At 30.4% G+C, this 18,669-nt stretch overlaps 1 long non-coding RNA gene and 1 pseudogene across 1 annotated transcript; both read right to left on the bottom strand.

Annotated features, from left to right (window-relative positions):
* Nucleotides 1–5,359: 5,359 nt before the first annotated feature.
* Nucleotides 5,360–6,007, bottom strand: LOC148771263 (uncharacterized). Its single transcript, XR_016030918.1, has 3 exons — nucleotides 5,702–6,007; nucleotides 5,557–5,601; nucleotides 5,360–5,459 (listed from the first exon to the last, which is right to left on the bottom strand). It is a non-coding gene; the product is annotated as an uncharacterized LOC148771263 (long non-coding RNA).
* Nucleotides 6,008–12,431: 6,424 nt separating this feature from the next.
* LOC148771264 (F-box/kelch-repeat protein At1g55270 pseudogene) lies at nucleotides 12,432–13,054 on the bottom strand (annotated as a pseudogene).
* Nucleotides 13,055–18,669: the final 5,615 nt, after the last annotated feature.

The raw sequence follows: 18,669 nt of genomic DNA on the forward strand, positions 1-18,669 counted from the left end.
GGTTTGGTTATGCTATGACGGTTGGCTTCTCTATGCTGCACATAGGAAGCAGCACGTTCCACTTGCTGAAGGCGCTTAACGGTTGGAAATTGAATTTTTTTTTAATTAACTATCCGCTTATTTACGCCGTATGCGTCTTGGTTTCTGTCATTATCAACATTTCTTGTTTGGTAGAAGGCGGCCAGGATTAACTCGACGATCGGCCATCTTTTGTTATGCGTGCTGCCGTTATTTTTCGTTTTCACTTTTCAATTTCGTTTATGTTTTTTCTCTTGGTTGAATTTTAGTTTTATTTTTGTCTTGATTGAATTTTAGTCTTATTTTTCTCTTCATTATATTGAATTTTAGTCTTATTTTTCTCTTGATTGAATTTTAGTCTGACATTCCATCTAATTTAGTTACGCCTTTCTATTATGCGAAATTAAATAAACTTTTCCCAACCATTATAATTACATCTACACACAATATAAATCGATCAATACGTATATAATAAACTATATAGACTTGACAGAATAAATCGATACGTATAAAATAAACTATATACAAATTAATAATAACAAGTACAAGAATTGCTTGGAAATAGTGATATAAAAAAATAAACAAAAATAAACAATACTAGAGCTGCAGAAACATTGATCACTTGGAAGATAAGAGAATGGCATTAAGAATTTTATAAATCTGAGTCGTTTTTTTAATCAAATCCCATAATAATGGATATAATATATATTAACACCATGTATAAGTTTAAGACATAAAAAAGTATACCATTAACCATATATAAATATATACTACTGGTCTGGTTCGAATTTGGTGCAGGTGTATTATCTACGGTTTTCGGGCGAGATTCGATCTGCCGTTGCACATTTCACACACTGAAGGTGCACAACGGTTGGAAATTTCATTTCCACTTGCGCAGCTTATGCTCTACCTTGCTTTTGTTTTATCTCACTGTTCAACTCTTAAGTAACCTAGGCCCTCGGCACTTGACCATGCTTAAATTTTAATTTGAACTCTTCTAACTAATTTCATATTATTATATTATATTATATTATATTATATTATATTATATTATATTATATTATATTATATTATATTATATTATATTATATTATATTATATTATATTATATTATATTATATTATATTATATTATATTATATTATATTATATTATATTATTCTATCTTTTTTTTTTAAATATATATATAGTTCTCCTTGTTCGAACTGTGTTGAATCTGGGATTATGTACTGTTCGATTTGGTTCATGATGTTTTTTTTTAATGGGATTTTTGGCTTACATTTTGATTTGCTCCAAAATGGTGGACATGATGACGTGTGATCCTTGGAAGATATTTTGGATGATAGCTTGTCGGGATACCGCCGGAGGGGTACCTGCAACGCCCGGAGGGGTTTCCCGGCGTAGAAGCTCCGACAATCAAGTCAGTTTTTATTCAGAGATAATTGATTGTGATATGTAAGAGAAAGCATAGAAGTGAAAGGTTGAGAGTAACTCCCTATTTATATGTGAGGATACTTGATGGGCAAGAAATAAGCAAACTTGCCATAACTCCTCTTCTTGGGTCTGATATGATTTTGGGCCTAATACAAGTGAAAACTCAATCCAAGGCCCAATAAATGATTAGGAAACCCCATGAAGACAATTTGGTCCGTATCAACTACTCTCCCCTACTCCGAAGTCTAAAAGGCGTGATTAGACTAGGAGTATTATTCACGTGTTGTCGTTTTGCGTTACATCGTTTTTTCTCTGATTGTATGACTTGTGCGCTTATCTCGCCATGTTGCTTGAATGGCTCTAGCAATTTACCTGTTTGATTTGATAAGTTATTTTTGCCCATTTTAACAACTCATTTTTGCTCGAATTAACAACTCATTTGCGTGTTTAACGCCTCGTTCTTGTGCAATTTAACGCCTCATTTTCGTGCGATTTAACGCCTCATTTTTGCTCGATTAACGACTCATTTGCTCGATTTAACGACTCATTTTGCGCGATTTAACGCCTCATTTTTGGCGATTAACGCCTCATTCTTTTCTCGATTTAAACGACTCACTTGCTCGATTTAACGACTCATTTTTTGTGATTTAACGACTCATTTTGCGCGATTTAACGCCTCATTTTTGCATGATTTGACCGCCTCATTTTTTCTCGATTAAACAACTCATTTACTCGATTTAACGACTCATTTTGCGCGATTTAACGCCTCATTTTTGGCGATTAATGCCTCATTCTTTTCTCGAATAAACAAATCATTTGCTCGATTTAACGACTCATTTTTTGCGATTTAACGACTCATTTTGTGCGATTTAACGCCTCATTTTTGCGCAATTTGACCGCCTCATTTTTTCTCTTAAAGCGCCTCAGTGTTATTTATTTCGCACAAAGTGCCTCGACGTTGCTTATCTTGCACAAAGCGCCTCAGTGTTGCTAAATGATCAACCCCTTTTAACGACTCGTATTCTTCGAAAATCAAATTTAACCGAACTCAAGGGTTTTTCACATTTGTTTATCTGACTCATTGTCCCTTACCCCACACATGTATAACTATACGTCGGACATAAATTCAAGCAACATCTCGCAAGGATATTAGAAGAGGTTCGAGCTTTCATAGATTCGTGTTCGAGGTGGAGATGCGAGCTAGGAGAGAGCCCCATTTTAAGTTAGAAATATGAGCTCCGATAAACCTGGTGGTGTTAACACTTAATCGCCTCGACTCGTAACGATCTCTTGCCGAGGTGGAAACCTCACATCGTCATAAAGATATGGCTTGTATCCTCTCTTCTCACATAATCTCCTCTCGTAATAAATGAGAGCGACAAAAAGTCCATTTACTCGAAAAAAAGTAGAAACGATCGAAAAAAAAGGAGGAGAAAAGATCGAAGAGATGTCGGGAGAGGGAGATGAAGAAGCTGGTTGGGAGCGTCCACAGATGGTTGCCGAAGCACAAGTTGGAGGACGAGCCATCTTCTTACTTAGTTTGCTGCAGGTAATTACTTATATACAAAAAAATTAAAAAAAATATTCCATCAATATATATTTATAATCAATAATTTTGTACAAAAAAAAATTATTTATTATTTATATGAATCAGGTGATTGTGGCATGTGTGACAATGGGTGTGGAGATCTCACTGATAATGGGAGTAGGTGGGCCGAAGCATCGAACAAGTTTGTTGTGGGTGTCACCGTTCACATCAATTATCTCATTGTGTTTGGTTTTGTGTCGTTATTGAGTTGACAATAACCCGATGATGACGTGGATTGGTTATGCTATGACGGTTGGCTTCTCCGTGCTGCACATGGCTAGCAGCTCGTTCCACTTGTTGAAGGCGCTCAACGGTTGGAAATTGAAGAATTTTTTAATCAACTATCCGCTTATTTACGCCGTATGCGTCTTGGTTTCTGTCATTATCAACCTTTCTTGTTTGGTAGAAGGTGGCTAGGATTAACTCAACGATCGGCCATCTTTTGTTATGCATGCTACCGTTATTGTTCGTTTTCACTTTTCAATTTCGTTTATGTTTTTTCTCTTGGTTGAATTTTAGTTGTATTTTTCTCTTCATTATATTGAATTTTAGTCTTATTTTTCTCTTCATTATATTGAATTTTAGTCTTATTTTTCTCTCGATTAAATTTTAGTCTTACATTCCCATCTAATTTATTTACGCGTTTCTATTATGAGAAATTAAATAAACTTTTTCCAACCATTATAATTACATCTACACACAATATAAATCGATCGATACGTAGTATAAAATAAATAATATAGACGTGACAAAATAAATCGGATACCTATACAACAAACTATATACAAATTAATAATAACAAGTACAATAATTGCTTGGAAATAATGATATAAAAAAATAAACAAAAATATTGGAGCAGAGTTCAATAATGAAATAATGTCTTTGGCCTCTTCACTCTGTTCTTCTATTTTTCTTCTCTGTCTGTATGTATGGATCTATATATGTCTGTATATAAGTGCACGCTAATTGTCCAGCTGTGAGTTTTTTTCCAGTGCATTACGGTGCACCAGACCGAAACTTTCCCCCCCAAATAGCTAGTGTGTCTTTTTTCAATTAATTTATTATTTTTGTAAAATAAAATTAATAATGGGCCACAGCTATTCGGAATTGAGGACTATATTCATTGGATTATTATTCTAGAAGGGCTTTCTAATATTATGGGGTGCCCCATTCATTTATTTTATTATATTTATTCAAAAAAACAAATATATATATATATATATATATATATATATATATATATATATATATATATATATATATATATATATATATATATATATATATATATATATATATATATATATTCGTATTTCCATCAGTAATAATGTTAATATTAGTATTTAAGTGTGCCTCATTTAATGGAGTTTTAGGTTAAACAAACATCAGCTCACCTAGAACACCGACCTGAGGTCATAGTGTAACACCTTATTGCTTGATCTCAAATCGTCGTGCGACGTAAGAGTGAAAAGACATTTTCTCCTTACTAGGATTTCATTTCATATGCCTTTTTAACAGAACCGGATGTTTTCCCAATTGTGTCAATGCCTATTCCCTGAATTAAAAGAAAAATCCGTGAAAAGATACTATAAGGGGTTGGTGTAAGACGAAAACAAACCTCAGAAGATTTTTGATAATTACCGAATAGATCGGGATTCTCTAAACTAAATTCATTTTTCATATGATTAAAATTTTCATCCCAACTTTTGGAATTCTGATTCCGTTTCAGAATTTTTTGTTTTGTAAACTGAATCAAACATTGGAATTCAATTTATGATCAAATTTTAAATTTCGACCGATTCCACCGGTTTATTCGAAAACTGCATTCAAAAAATCTATATTTAATATATAAAAAAATATGTAGTCTCAATGAATAACATGACAATTTTTGCTAATATATAATATATATAAGATGAATATTTTCTTGACAATTAGAAAATCTAACATGTAGGGATAAATGATCGAATGTAAAAAAACACCTAATTATATATATAAGCCACAACGATCATGAGAATACTAAATTGAATTACAGTGCATGTAAATACTATTGGGACACCACCAATTCAAGATGATTATCATGATGAGGTGTAATTATTGCAAGTGATGATGCTTCGTTATCTTGAATACGTTCGAAAATGGCGTTGGCTTCGATATGGTCGAATAATAACCTGACTAACATGTTCCGACTCCACACGCGCTATGGAGTAAAACCATCACAATAACTTTTTCGACGATCTGAATAAAACAAACCGTGGCCATAACAACTGCAGCGACAGCCATAGGAAGAACCTCCGGTTTTTTAATTTTTTTTACGAGAATAGTCATAGAGAGAGCGAGAAATATCGACCCGATGAAAACCACAATCCGGATGTCCATATAAATGTAATACTCGTTCATCAACTGTTTCTTTGTATCTGAATCTGCAATACGTACACATAAAACATCAAATTTATATATACATATTATTGTAGTGTACGTACTGTACTTGGTGCATCCATGCATGCATGTTTAACTCACCAATATTAATCACCACTGAGTTTGCTCTATTTGCTGTTGAGGCATCTGTGTACGAATGAAGAATATATTAAGTAATATGGTAAATGGTATATAGCTAGTCATGATGAGTTATAACTAGTAGATATAGTTAAATTGAATTAATTACCGTGAGACGAGCGATGTCGTCTAGTTTGGAGAATATCGTCGCGATAGACAGTGTCGTATAATAAGCTGACGAGTGTGTTCCGACTCCATGCGCTCAAGATATCAAAACGTCCAATATGTAGCAAATACGTAAAATAAGCTTTTCCGACTCCCTGAATAACACTAATCGCGGCCAACACGGTTCCGAGGGCAAGCACATAAGCATATAGTTTGTTGAATAATATTAGTCCATACACCGAAGTCGAAATAACTAGCATTGAGATCAAAAATTCCCAAAGCATGTTATACAGCATATGCCAATTCTCTTTCATTAACTCCTCTTTAGCTTTTGAATCTGCACCATCAACATAAATCCCTTTCAATAATTAATTATTAATCGTTGTTTAATTTAATTTAATTAATTAGCGATGAACGACTTACCAATCACAAGCGAGGAGGAGATTGGCCTTGTTGTTGTTATTAGGTTTCCCGCCATTGTGTGTGCAGTACTGCGTGTGTTATCAAGAATTGCAGATTTTTGTTGATCTAATATGGACAAGAAGAAAAATTATTGGATTTTCCTAGAGATTAATGGCAATCATGAACACATACAGCGTAGTATATATATATATATATATATATATATATATATATATATATATATTGGCGCATATATTTCCTTTTGGTACGTATTTAATTTCTCATATTTAATTTTCCAAAAAACAATTCTAATTTATGCATGATAATAATATCAATTCTTACCATATAAAATAGTGAAATATGTGTTGTACATACCTTTCCAAAAAAAATTAATTGCCATGCCATGCACGCATGCTTAAAATTAAGAAACTACGTACCAAATATAATTCACGTAGAACTATTTGTGGTTGTTGGAAATAGAATCTATGCCAAAAAGGAAACAAAAAATCGAAATCAGAATCTACTACTCAAGTTGATGGTTCTCATTCCAAAAATATTGGTCATGCTGCTTAAGATACAAAATAATACCTAAAAATAGATAATCAAAATTGGTCTATATATACACTGAATTACTATCATCAAATATCAAATTAAATACGTACTCGAAATAAAGTAGAAAATATCGAAGAAAAAAGGAGTAAAGATCGAAGAGAGGTCCACATATGGTTGAAATGGCGGGATGGGAGCGTCCACATATGGTTGAAGAGAACGAAGAAGCGGGTTGGGAGCGTCCACATATGGTTGAAATGGCGGGATGGGAGCGTCCACATATGGTTGAAGAGATGGCGGGAGAGGGAGATGAAGAAGAGCGTCCACAGATGGTTGAAGAGATGGCGGGAGAGGGAGATGAAGAAGCTGGTTGGAAGCGTCCACAGATGGTTGCCGGAGCACAATTCGGAGGACGAGCCATGTTCTTACTTAGTTTGTTGCAGGTAATTACTTATCAAAAAAAAAAAAAATTCCATCGATATAAATTTATATTCAATAATTTTGTAAAAAAAAATTTATTTATTATTTATATGAATCATCAGGTGATTGTGGCATGTGTGACAATGGGTGTGGAGATCTTATTGGTAATGGGAGTAGGTGGGGCAAAGCATCGAACAAGTTTGTTGTGGGTGGCGCCGTTCACATCAACTATCTCGGTGTGTTTGGTTTTGTGTCGTTATCGAGTTGACAATAACCCGATGATGACGTGGTTTGGTTATGCTATGACGGTTGGCTTCTCTGTGCTGCACATAGTAAGCAGCACGTTCCACTTGCTGAATGCGCTCAACGGTTGGAAATTGAAGAATTTTTTAATCAACTATCCGCTTATTTATGCCGTATGCGTCTTGATTTCTGTCATTATCAACCTTTCTTGTTTGGTAGAATGCGGCTAGGATTATTAACTCAACGATCGGCCATCTGCATGTTGTTATGCGTGCTACCGTTATTTTTTCGTTTTCAGTACTTTCCAATTTCGTTTATGTTTTTCTCTTGATTGAATTTTAGTTTCATATTTTTTCGCTTGATTGAATTTTTGTCTTTTATTTTTCTCTTGATTGAATTTTGGTCTTATTTTTCTCTCGATTGAATTTTAGTCTTACATTCCATCTAATTTATTTACGCCTTTCTATGTATCATGAGAAATTAAATAAACTTTTCCCAACCATTATAATTACATCTACACACACATACGTATTTAATAAACTATATAGATATGACAGAAATACAAGAATTGCGTGGAAATAATGATATAAAAAATACTAGAGCTGAGATAAAAAAAGGTTAGGAGATTTAATTTAAAAAAATACATATATATGCTCATGTGGAAAATGTTAACAAAAATCGATGCAAAATCAATTTACCTGCACAAATATAATTGAATACACCTGGAATTGTGGTGGTTGGGAATTAATAAATAATTAAGATGCCTGCCAAAAATGAAGTGAGATCAAAGCAAAATCTTCAACTTCAGTTCATATATATTCTGATTCAAAAAATTGGTCATACTCATACGTATAAGCTTAAAATATAAAAAAGTAAGCATTAACCATATATATATATATATATATATATATATATATATATATATATATATATATATATATATATATATATATGCGTTGTTATGCGTGCGTGCTACCGTTATTTTTTGTTTTCACTTTTCAATTTCGTTTATGTTTTTCTCTTGATTGAATTTTAGTCTTATTTTTCTCTTCATTGAATTTTAGTCTTACATTCCATCTAATTAATTTAGGTCTTTGTATTATGAGAAATTAAATAAACTTTCTCCAACCATTATAATTACGTCTACACACAATATAAATCGATCGATACGTATATAAAATAAATAATATAGACGTGACAAAATAAATCCATACGTATAAAATAAACTATATACAAATAATAACAAGTACTTAAGAAATTAAACAAAAATATTGGAGCAGTCCCATTACAATGGATATAATATGTATTAACACCATGCGTAATTAATTAATTAATTGCATGAAAATCATTTAATTTAATTAGTCATGCGTAAAAGCAACCACATGCGAGATTTAGAAACCCAGCCATGCCAAAAAGGAAACGAATTAAATCAAAGCAAAATCTTCATCTTCAGTTCATGATATATATTCTCATACCAATATTTGTCATGCGTAAGATTTAAGAAAAATAAAATAATAAAAAAAAAACTTGATTATCTATATATATATATATATATATATATATATATATATATATATATATATATATATATATATATATATATATTGCATTAGTAAATCAAACGTCACATCAAATACTCGATCAGACAAAACGGAAAAAAAAAAAAAAAAAGATGGCGGGAGAGGGAGATGAAGAAGCTGGTCGGCGTTGTTGTCCACGGAGGGTTGCCGTACAACAAGTTGGAGGACGACCCATCGTCTTACGCAGTTTGGTGCAAGTAATTATTAATTTATTTTTTAATCAATATTTTCATAATTTTTTTATTTTTTATTTATTTACTTTGATACACCAATGGTCAGGTTTTTGTGGCATGTTTGACATCGGCTATGGAGTTGGTACTGGTAAATGGAGTAGTAGATCATGCAAGGAAGGTTCGAGTAAGTTTGATGGTGATGGCGCCGCTGACATCAGCTATCTCGGTGTATCTGGTGTACTGGAAATACGCGTGTCGTCGTGGCATGCTCATGAAGATGGGGGTGGAAGTAAGACGTGAGTATGAGAAGTGGTCGGTATTGGGCGAGGTTTTTCCGGTTATCTTCTGTCTAGTGCAAATAGGAAGCAGCATCTTCCGGTTATTGAAGTTCTTCAAAGGTTGGAAATTTGGGAATACTTTTGACATATTTCCAGCTAGTTATGCTTTCTTCTTGTTGATTTCAATCACTTTCTACCTCATCTTCGAGGATCTACCCAATTGGATCAAGTCTAGGAAAGAATCTATCCCTTGATTTAATATAGTTACTTTGCTGCAAGTTAGATGCTACATCTCATTATATATATACGGGTGCTTATTAGCCGTAGCACCCACTGTTACGTTATATATTAGACTAAAATTCTTGATTGAATTTTCTCTTGATTGAATTTTCTCTTATTAGCCGGAGTTCTTCAAAAACACGAAGAACAATGGCAGAATCTCACCGGAGAACAACCACACTTCTCGTAACGAGCTCTTTTTACTCACGGCCTTCGTCGGGATTATGTCACGATGACACGTGTACTTTCGGTACATCAGATACACCGAGACTGCTGATGCCAGCGGCGCCGCCACCGCCATGACACTTGTTCGGAGCTCGAGCTCGGCCGAGTACTCCAGAAACAACGCCAAACATGCCACCATCACCTGCAAAAATTAGATTGAATATTATTATTATTGATGAAAAATGAAGAAAAAGAAAAAAAGAAGATTACCTGCTGCAAACCAAGAAAGAAGATGGCCCGTCCTCCAACTTTTGCCACCCCAGAGCCCACCACAACGCACAATCTCTCTCTCTCTCTCTCTCTCTCTCTCTCTCTCTCTCTCTCTCTCTCTCTCTCTCTCTCTCTCTCTCTCTCTCTCTCTCTCTCTCTCTCTCTCTCTCTCTCTCTCTCTCTCTCTCTCTCTCTCAGACTCACAAATTGTCTAATTATTGAAGGGTAATTATTGGGCCAGATTTAGGAGGCCCAATTTTAAGTATTGGCTGAGCCAAAGTCAAAGGAGAGACCGTCAATTTAGAATCATGTCTTGTTGTATAATACTTTCATCAATATATTCAATATACATTTTCGTAATATTTTTTATTTTTGGCTGTGATATCAATCAAGTGATTGTGGCATGTTTGACGTTGGTTCGGTACTGGTAAAAGGGAGTAGGTGCGCCAAATCTTCGAACAAGTTTCGTGTGGATGATGGCGGCACTGACATCGATCAGCAATCTCGGTGTTTTTAGTGTACTGGAAATACGCACGTCGTCGTGATATCATCATGATTGTTTTTTTTCCGTGTTCGTATGGAATGGTACTATTCATTTTTTTTATTTTTTTTTCCTTTTCTTTATGGAATTTTAGTTACATTCCATGTAATTAATTTAGGCCTATTATGAGAAATTAAACAAACTTTCTCCAACCATTATAATTACATCTACAGATAGCATTATAAATTGATAAATATAAAATAAACTATACAGATAATAACAAGTACTGAAGAATTGCTGAAATTAATAGAAATAATGTAATGTATATAAAAAAAACAATGGAGCAGAATTCAAACCGTAGCTGCATAAAGACAGAGAGAAGACAATGGCACAACAAAGAATTTCAAAAAACAGCAGAATTAAAATCGAGCGCAAAATATGTCGGAACAAGTACCGATATTCACAAAAAAGAAACACGATCGGAGAAAACAGACAACCTAAAGACGAAAATACAACAAAAGAATTTACAGCAAGTCCGAGAAGTCATAATCTGCTATCTCTTTTTTCATCAATGTAAACAATATATGGTCTTTCCTCAAAAGTCCTATTTCCTAAATTCATAACAACCTTCTTCTTCTTCTTCTTCTTCTTCTTATTATTATTATTATTATTATTATTATTATTATTATTATTATTATTATTATTATTATTATTATTATTATTATTATTATTATTATTATTATTATTATTATTATTATTATTATTATTATTATTATTATTATTATTATTATTATTATTATTATTATTATTATTATTATTATTATTATTATTATTATTATTATTATTATTATTATTATTATTATTATTATTATTATTATTATTATTATTATTATTATTATTATTATTATTATTATTATTATTATTATTATTATTATTATTATTATTATTATTATTATTATTATTATTATTATTATTATTATTATTATTATTATTATTATTATTATTATTATTATTATTATTATTATTATTATTATTATTATTATTATTATTATTATTATTATTATTATTATTATTATTATTATTATTATTATTATTATTATTATTATTATTATTATTATTATTATTATTATTATTATTATTATTATTATTATTATTATTATTATTATTATTATTATTATTATTATTATTATTATTATTATTATTATTATTATTATTATTATTATTATTATTATTATTATTATTATTATTATTATTATTATTATTATTATTATTATTATTATTATTATTATTATTATTATTATTATTATTATTATTATTATTATTATTATTATTATTATTATTATTATTATTATTATTATTATTATTATTATTATTATTATTATTATTATTATTATTATTATTATTATTATTATTATTATTATTATTATTATTATTATTATTATTATTATTATTATTATTATTATTATTATTATTATTATTATTATTATTACTATTATTATTATTACTATTATTATTATTATTATTATTATTATTATTATTATTATTATTATTATTATTATTATTATTATTATTATTATTATTATTATTATTATTATTATTATTATTATTATTACTATTATTATTATTATTATTATTATTATTATTATTATTATTATTATTATTATTATATTATTATTATTATTATTATTATTATTATTATTATTATTATTATTATTATTATTATTATTATTATTATTATTATTATTATTATTATTATTATTATTATTATTATTATTATTATTATTATTATTATTATTATTATTATTATTATTATTATTATTATTATTATTATTATTATTATTATTATTATTATTATTATTATTATTATTATTATTATTATTATTAATAATTTCGACTTCTATTTCATGCTTGAAGTACCTGACAGTGCACAATGTGACTCTTCAACCCGCTTCTCCCCGCAATACTCGACCACAAATTCGTTAACAAAATCCTAAAATGCCCCTTGATTGCAATATTTTCCCAAATTCCCGAACTGCCCTCCGCCCGTTTATCCGTACCCGAAACATCCACCATACTAATACTCATATTATTCCGAATAATACAGAGCTTCCCGTTAATCGGCACAAGCGCAGCTACCTCAAGAGCCCGCGAATTTCTGATATGAATCTTACTATCAATGAACCTACTCCAAGAATCCGTTTTTTCGTCATAAACACGCAGTTTACACCCATCCCTACAATCCAACGCGTAAAGCTTTCCGTTCATAGAAATACTCGGATTTCTCCATCCAGGAACCATACCATCGTTAATCGGACTCCACAAATTACTCTCCGGTGTATAAGCTTCGCTCAAAACCTCCCTATGTGCACCGACCCCTTTCAAGAACCACTTGCCGTCATAAACAACTCCGATAAACGGGACCATAGCTGTTCTCTGTATGCCTTCACATTCTCCACCAGCTACGTAGAGACAGTTGTTTATCACGCACGAGCCAAAGAAGTGTCTTTTACGAAGCATAATTCAAATATAATTCACGTAGAATAATATTTGTGGTTGTTGGAAATAGAATCTACGCCAAAAATGAAAAAAAAAAAATCGAAAGCAGAATCTACTACTCAAGTTGATGGTTTTCATTCCAAAAATATTGGTCATGCTGCCTAAGATACAAAACAATACCTAAAAATAGATAATCAAAATTGGTCTATATATACACTGAATTACTATCATCAATCATATTAAATACGTACTCGAAAAAAAAGTAGAAAAGAAAATTAGTAGAGAAAAAAAACAAATAATAATTTCAAACATGCCATTAACAAAGAAAATGAAATAACAAATAATGCGAAAGAAAAAAAATAGTAGATTAGTAAAGATTTGTTTTTGTTACTAAAATTGTATTGGGGTTACCCTTATATCGATCTATATAATCTACATGTAAAATTATTCGAGTCTATATAGATTATACTTAAAAAAATATATTTTGATTACATATTTATATATATATATATATATATATATATATATATATATATATATATATATATATATATATATATATATATATATATATATATGTCAAATTATGTACTATACAATAAAATACATCATACCATATTGGATTACTATTGAGTAAAAAGTAAATTGAGTTTATATTATATAGTTTTTTTGTGTAAATTAATGTTATAAATTATTTCTGTTATTGATTTGTAGTGACACACTATAGTATTTTATGTTATAATTTATTTATTTGATTTAATTTTGAAGAGTTATTTATATTATACTAATAAAATAGAAATATAATGAGAAATAGAAATATAAATAGGAATAGAAATAAAATAGAAATGTAAAGAGCATATAAAAAAATTTTACACAATAATAGTATAATTTATTTATATCATAATAGCATAATAATTTTATTTTTTAATTATTTATAAATTATCATAAAATATCCATTTTGTGAAAATGTATTCAAAAAATTATTTCATTCTTACAGATATCATAGACCATAAAATTAAGTGAAATTAAATAAAAATAATAATTAACGTATTTTTAAAATTCAGTAATTCAATCTTAAGTAAATGTTTTTATCGCATTATTTTTAGCTCCAACAAATGAATTACTAGTCTATTTTATCTACCTAATTTGTGGAGAGAGAATAAAAAAAAATGAGAGAGAGAAATGATGGATTGCAATAACTATCCTCGTAAGGCGTGCTGGGCATTTGTAATTGTTTGGTGAGAACACATTCAAATATAAAAGTCAGGGTATTACAATTCAGGGTAGATTAGTAATTCAACTTTGTAAGTTTTTCCAATATTACATATTTGTCATTTTCTGGCTGGCCAGATTATGACCAAGTAGCTTTATCCAATTGTTATTACTTATTAGTAATCCCCATTAATTAACTGAAATGCTAATTGTAGCGGGACTTTTACTGAAATTGGCTTATTTGCAGCGGTAGTTCTCATTTGTCAATTTTCTATCTTTCTAAAAAAACCGAAACTCTCTCAACTAAAAAAAGTCGAAAACTTAAAATTTGAAGCTCGTTCGACAAATTAAAAAACGAACAACAGCTTCTTCGATGGGTAATCCGGATAACTTTTATATGGTAAAAAGAATAAAAAAAAAAAAAAAACTAAAAGTTGGTGTAATCGTGCTGTGTAGCACGAAAAGTATCCAAAAAAAAGAATAAAATTGGACTTACCCGTGCTGTACAGCACGGGAACTTGGGCATTAATTTTTTTTTTTTTTTTTTTGTTTTTTTTTTTTTTTTTTCCTTTGTAGTATTAATTTTTATAATTTGGTAGGGTGATGATGGTGATTTTGACAAAAAAATTGACGATGATGTACAAACGATTACAATATTCCGAATATGTGTTATCATATTTCTCAAATAATTACAAAATTCGATTTTTAGAAAAAAATATTAAGAAAAAAAAATATATTAAAACTTTAAGTTCCCGTTCTGCAGAACACGGCTTCAAGTTCCCGTGTTCTGCAGAACGGGAACCTCATATTTTTTGAGTCCTCCGTTCTGCAGAGCACGGGAACATGGAGATTATTCAAGTTCCCGTGTTCTACAGCACGGGTGATTCATATTTTTTATTTATTTTTTTTTCGAAAATAAAAATTCAAAAAATCAGTTTGAAGGTCCCGTTTTCTGGAGCACGAAATTTTGAATCTCCCGTTTTTTGGAGCACGGAAACTCGAAGAAAATTCGCAGTTCCCGTGCTCTGCAGAACGGAGGATTCAAGCCGTTTGAATCTCCCGTTCTGCAGAGCACGGAAACTTGAAATTTCTTCGAGTTTCCGTGCTCCAGAAAACGGGAGATTCAAATTTTTTTACGAAATTCGAATTTCTAGAGAGTGTTTGGAATAGGAGAGATAAATTGAAAAAAAAAAATTCAATGAAAAAGGTACCGCTGCAAATAAGCCAATTTCAGTAAAAGTCCCGCTGCAAATAGCAAAACCCTTAATTAATTTATAAAAAAAGACTAATTTTTACACTCTCTCTCTCTCTCTCTCTTAGGGTTTTTCTTTGTCTGGTCTGATGTTTTAGTAATGCAATTAATATATATAGACCAATATTTAATTTGTTTATTTGTTTTTACTTTTTAATTATATTTTAAACTTATACGTATGAGTATGACCAATTAATATTTGGAATCAGAATATGAACTGATGATGTTGAAGATTTTGCTTTGATCTCACCACTTCATTTTTTGCAGTCATCTTAATTATTTATTAATTTCCAACCACCACAATTCCAGGTGTATTCAATTATATTTGTGCAGCTAATTGATTTTGCATCGATTTTTGTTAACATTTTTCCACAATTTTTTTATAAAAAAAGAAAAAAAATAATCTCAAAATAAGACCTAATAACCAACCTTGTGTTCCATTCAATTTGTTAGAAAGAGAAACGTGAGGCTGTAATTAATGTTCACTTAATTTCTTCAAGTGGGCTAATTAAACTTTCATTCCCAGCTTTTTTTTTTATACAAAGCTAGTCCTCACTTAACATCACATAATTTTAATTATTTTTATAATAATATTGCAATAATGAAAACTCTCGACAAGCAAAATAGGCACCCGGTGTATATATATATAACGAGACGTAGCATCTAACTCCCGGCAAAATAAATATATATATTAAATCAGGTGGGTGGACGACAACAACCATCTAAAGTTTATTTAATTTCTCATAATAGAAAGCCTAAATTAATTAGATGGAATGTAAGACTAACATTCAATCAAGAGAAAAATAAGACTAAAATTCAATCAAGAGAAAAAATAAGACTAAAATTCTAAAATTCAATCAGGAGAAAAACATAAACGACATTGAAAAGTACTGAAAACGAAAACTAGCGGTAGCACGCCTAATGAGTTAATCCTAGCCGGTTTCTACCAAATAAGAGAGGCTGATAATGACAGACACCAAGATGCATACGGCGTAAATAAGCGGATAGTTGATTAAAAAAAAATTCAATTTCCAACCGTTGAGCGCCTTCAGCAAGTGGAACATGCTGCTTCCTATGTGCAGGACAGAGAAGCCAACCGTCATAGCATAAACAAACCACGTCATCATCGGGTTATTGTCAACACGATATCGACACAAAACCAAACACACCGATATAATCGATGTGAATGGCGCCACCCACAACAAACTTGTTCGATGCTTCGGTCCACCTACTCCCATTATCAATGCGATCTCTACACCCATTGTCACACATACCACAATCACCTGATTCATATAAATAATAAATAATTTTTTTTGTACAAAATTATGAATATAAATATATATATATATATATATATATATATATATATATATATATATATATATATATATATATATATATATATATATATTGATGGAATATTTTTTTTAATTTTTTTTATAAACGTAATTACCTGCAGCAAACTAAGTAAGCAGATGGCTCGTCCTCCAACTTGTGCTTCCGCAACCATCTGTGGACGCTCCTAACCAGTTTCTTCATCTCCCTCTCCTGCCATCTCTTCGATCTTTTCTCCTCCTTTTTTTTGATATTTTCTATTTTTTTTCGAGTACGTATTTAATTTGATTGATGATAGTAACTCAGTGTATATATATAGACCAATTTTGATTATCTATTTTTAGGTATTATTTTGTATCTTAGGCAGCATGACCAATATTTTTGGAATGAGAACCATCAACTTGAGTAGTAGATTCTGTTTTCGATTTTTTGTTCATTTTTTGCATAGATTCTATTTCCAACAACCACAATTATTCTACGTGAATTATATTTAGTACGTAGTTTCTTAATTTTACGCATGCATGCATGCATGGCATGGCAATTAATTTTTTTTGGAAAGGTACAACACTTATTTTACTATTTGATATAAACGCATACTCACCTTTCCCGTCTTTTATAATTCCAAAGTTGTTCTCTCCACTACACCCATCCCCCTTTTTCCTTTCTATCCTTCTTTTTTCTAATTATTTTTTGGGCCCATCGAATACTTCTATTGGGCCTCATCTTCTCCATCAACCATTGCTCTCTTTCTTTCTCTCTCTCTCTCTCTCTCTCTCTCTCTCTCTCTCTCTCTCTCTCTCTCTCTCTCTCTCTCTCTCTCCTCTCTCTCTCTCTCTTTCTCTCTCTAAATCAAACAACAATGGAGTTGGTAAAACTAATAATCCAGGATAATATGTAATATCTAGAGTTTGTTCTTCTCTTTCCCACGTTTCAAGTTCCATAAAATCAAATTATTATTTTGCAATTTTATTATAATTTAATATATAACTAAAATTGAACTTCTGATACTTTTTTGTAATTAAACAAAAAAATTATATCTAAACTCAAGCCTTTTCAGTTTACCTTTCTTTCCTTCAAATATTTTTTTTTTTGTCAATAAAAAAAATAAAAAATTATCGGTTCAACTCGGAGCTGGGTGGGTTGTAAGTTGTGACCATGGTGAGTCTATTTTGTTTGATGAAGTGAGTCAACTGGTTAATGGGGTAGTGATTTTATTTTAGTAAGTAAAAATATGCACTAATGCTATTTATATTTTGGAATGATTGGAGGTTCAAAACTTTTATAATTAATTTCAATTTAGATATAGTTTTTTTTGTAAAAAATCGGAAAACAGAATTTTGGAAGTAGGAACAAAATAATTCACTTCCAACGTGTTCGGATTGAAATCGTCTGGAATTTGATTGCCACCCCTACTCACATATCCATGAGTAGATAAGTCCCTATCTAAGATGCATGATTTTTAGGGATCATTAGCAAGACCCCATTATCTAGAAAATGTAGTTAAGAAAACACCCTCTTCTAAAAATAATTAGAGAAAACCCCCTTATCTAATATTATACTAAAATCCTATTTTTATAATTCCAAAAATACCCTTAATTTCAAATCCCTAATCTCATTTTCATTTATCTCACATTCTTTCCGATTGAGATATAAATTTACCCATAAATGAGGATCTGCTTTATTCCTATAGCCCTTTGTGTGGTCTTTTCATCGTTTTCTTTTGCATTCAAAGAAAAAAAATATTGAAGCTATTTTCCTCGTTTGTTTCATTTATGGTTGTCTGCTTATTAAACTCTTATATTTATGCACTTTAATCTGAATGGTTTGCTGAGAAAGT

This window comes from Erythranthe guttata, chromosome 4 (assembly GCF_056151865.1).
Source record: "Erythranthe guttata isolate IM_541 chromosome 4, IM_541, whole genome shotgun sequence".
In the NCBI taxonomy this organism is placed as follows: Eukaryota; Viridiplantae; Streptophyta; class Magnoliopsida; order Lamiales; family Phrymaceae; genus Erythranthe; species Erythranthe guttata.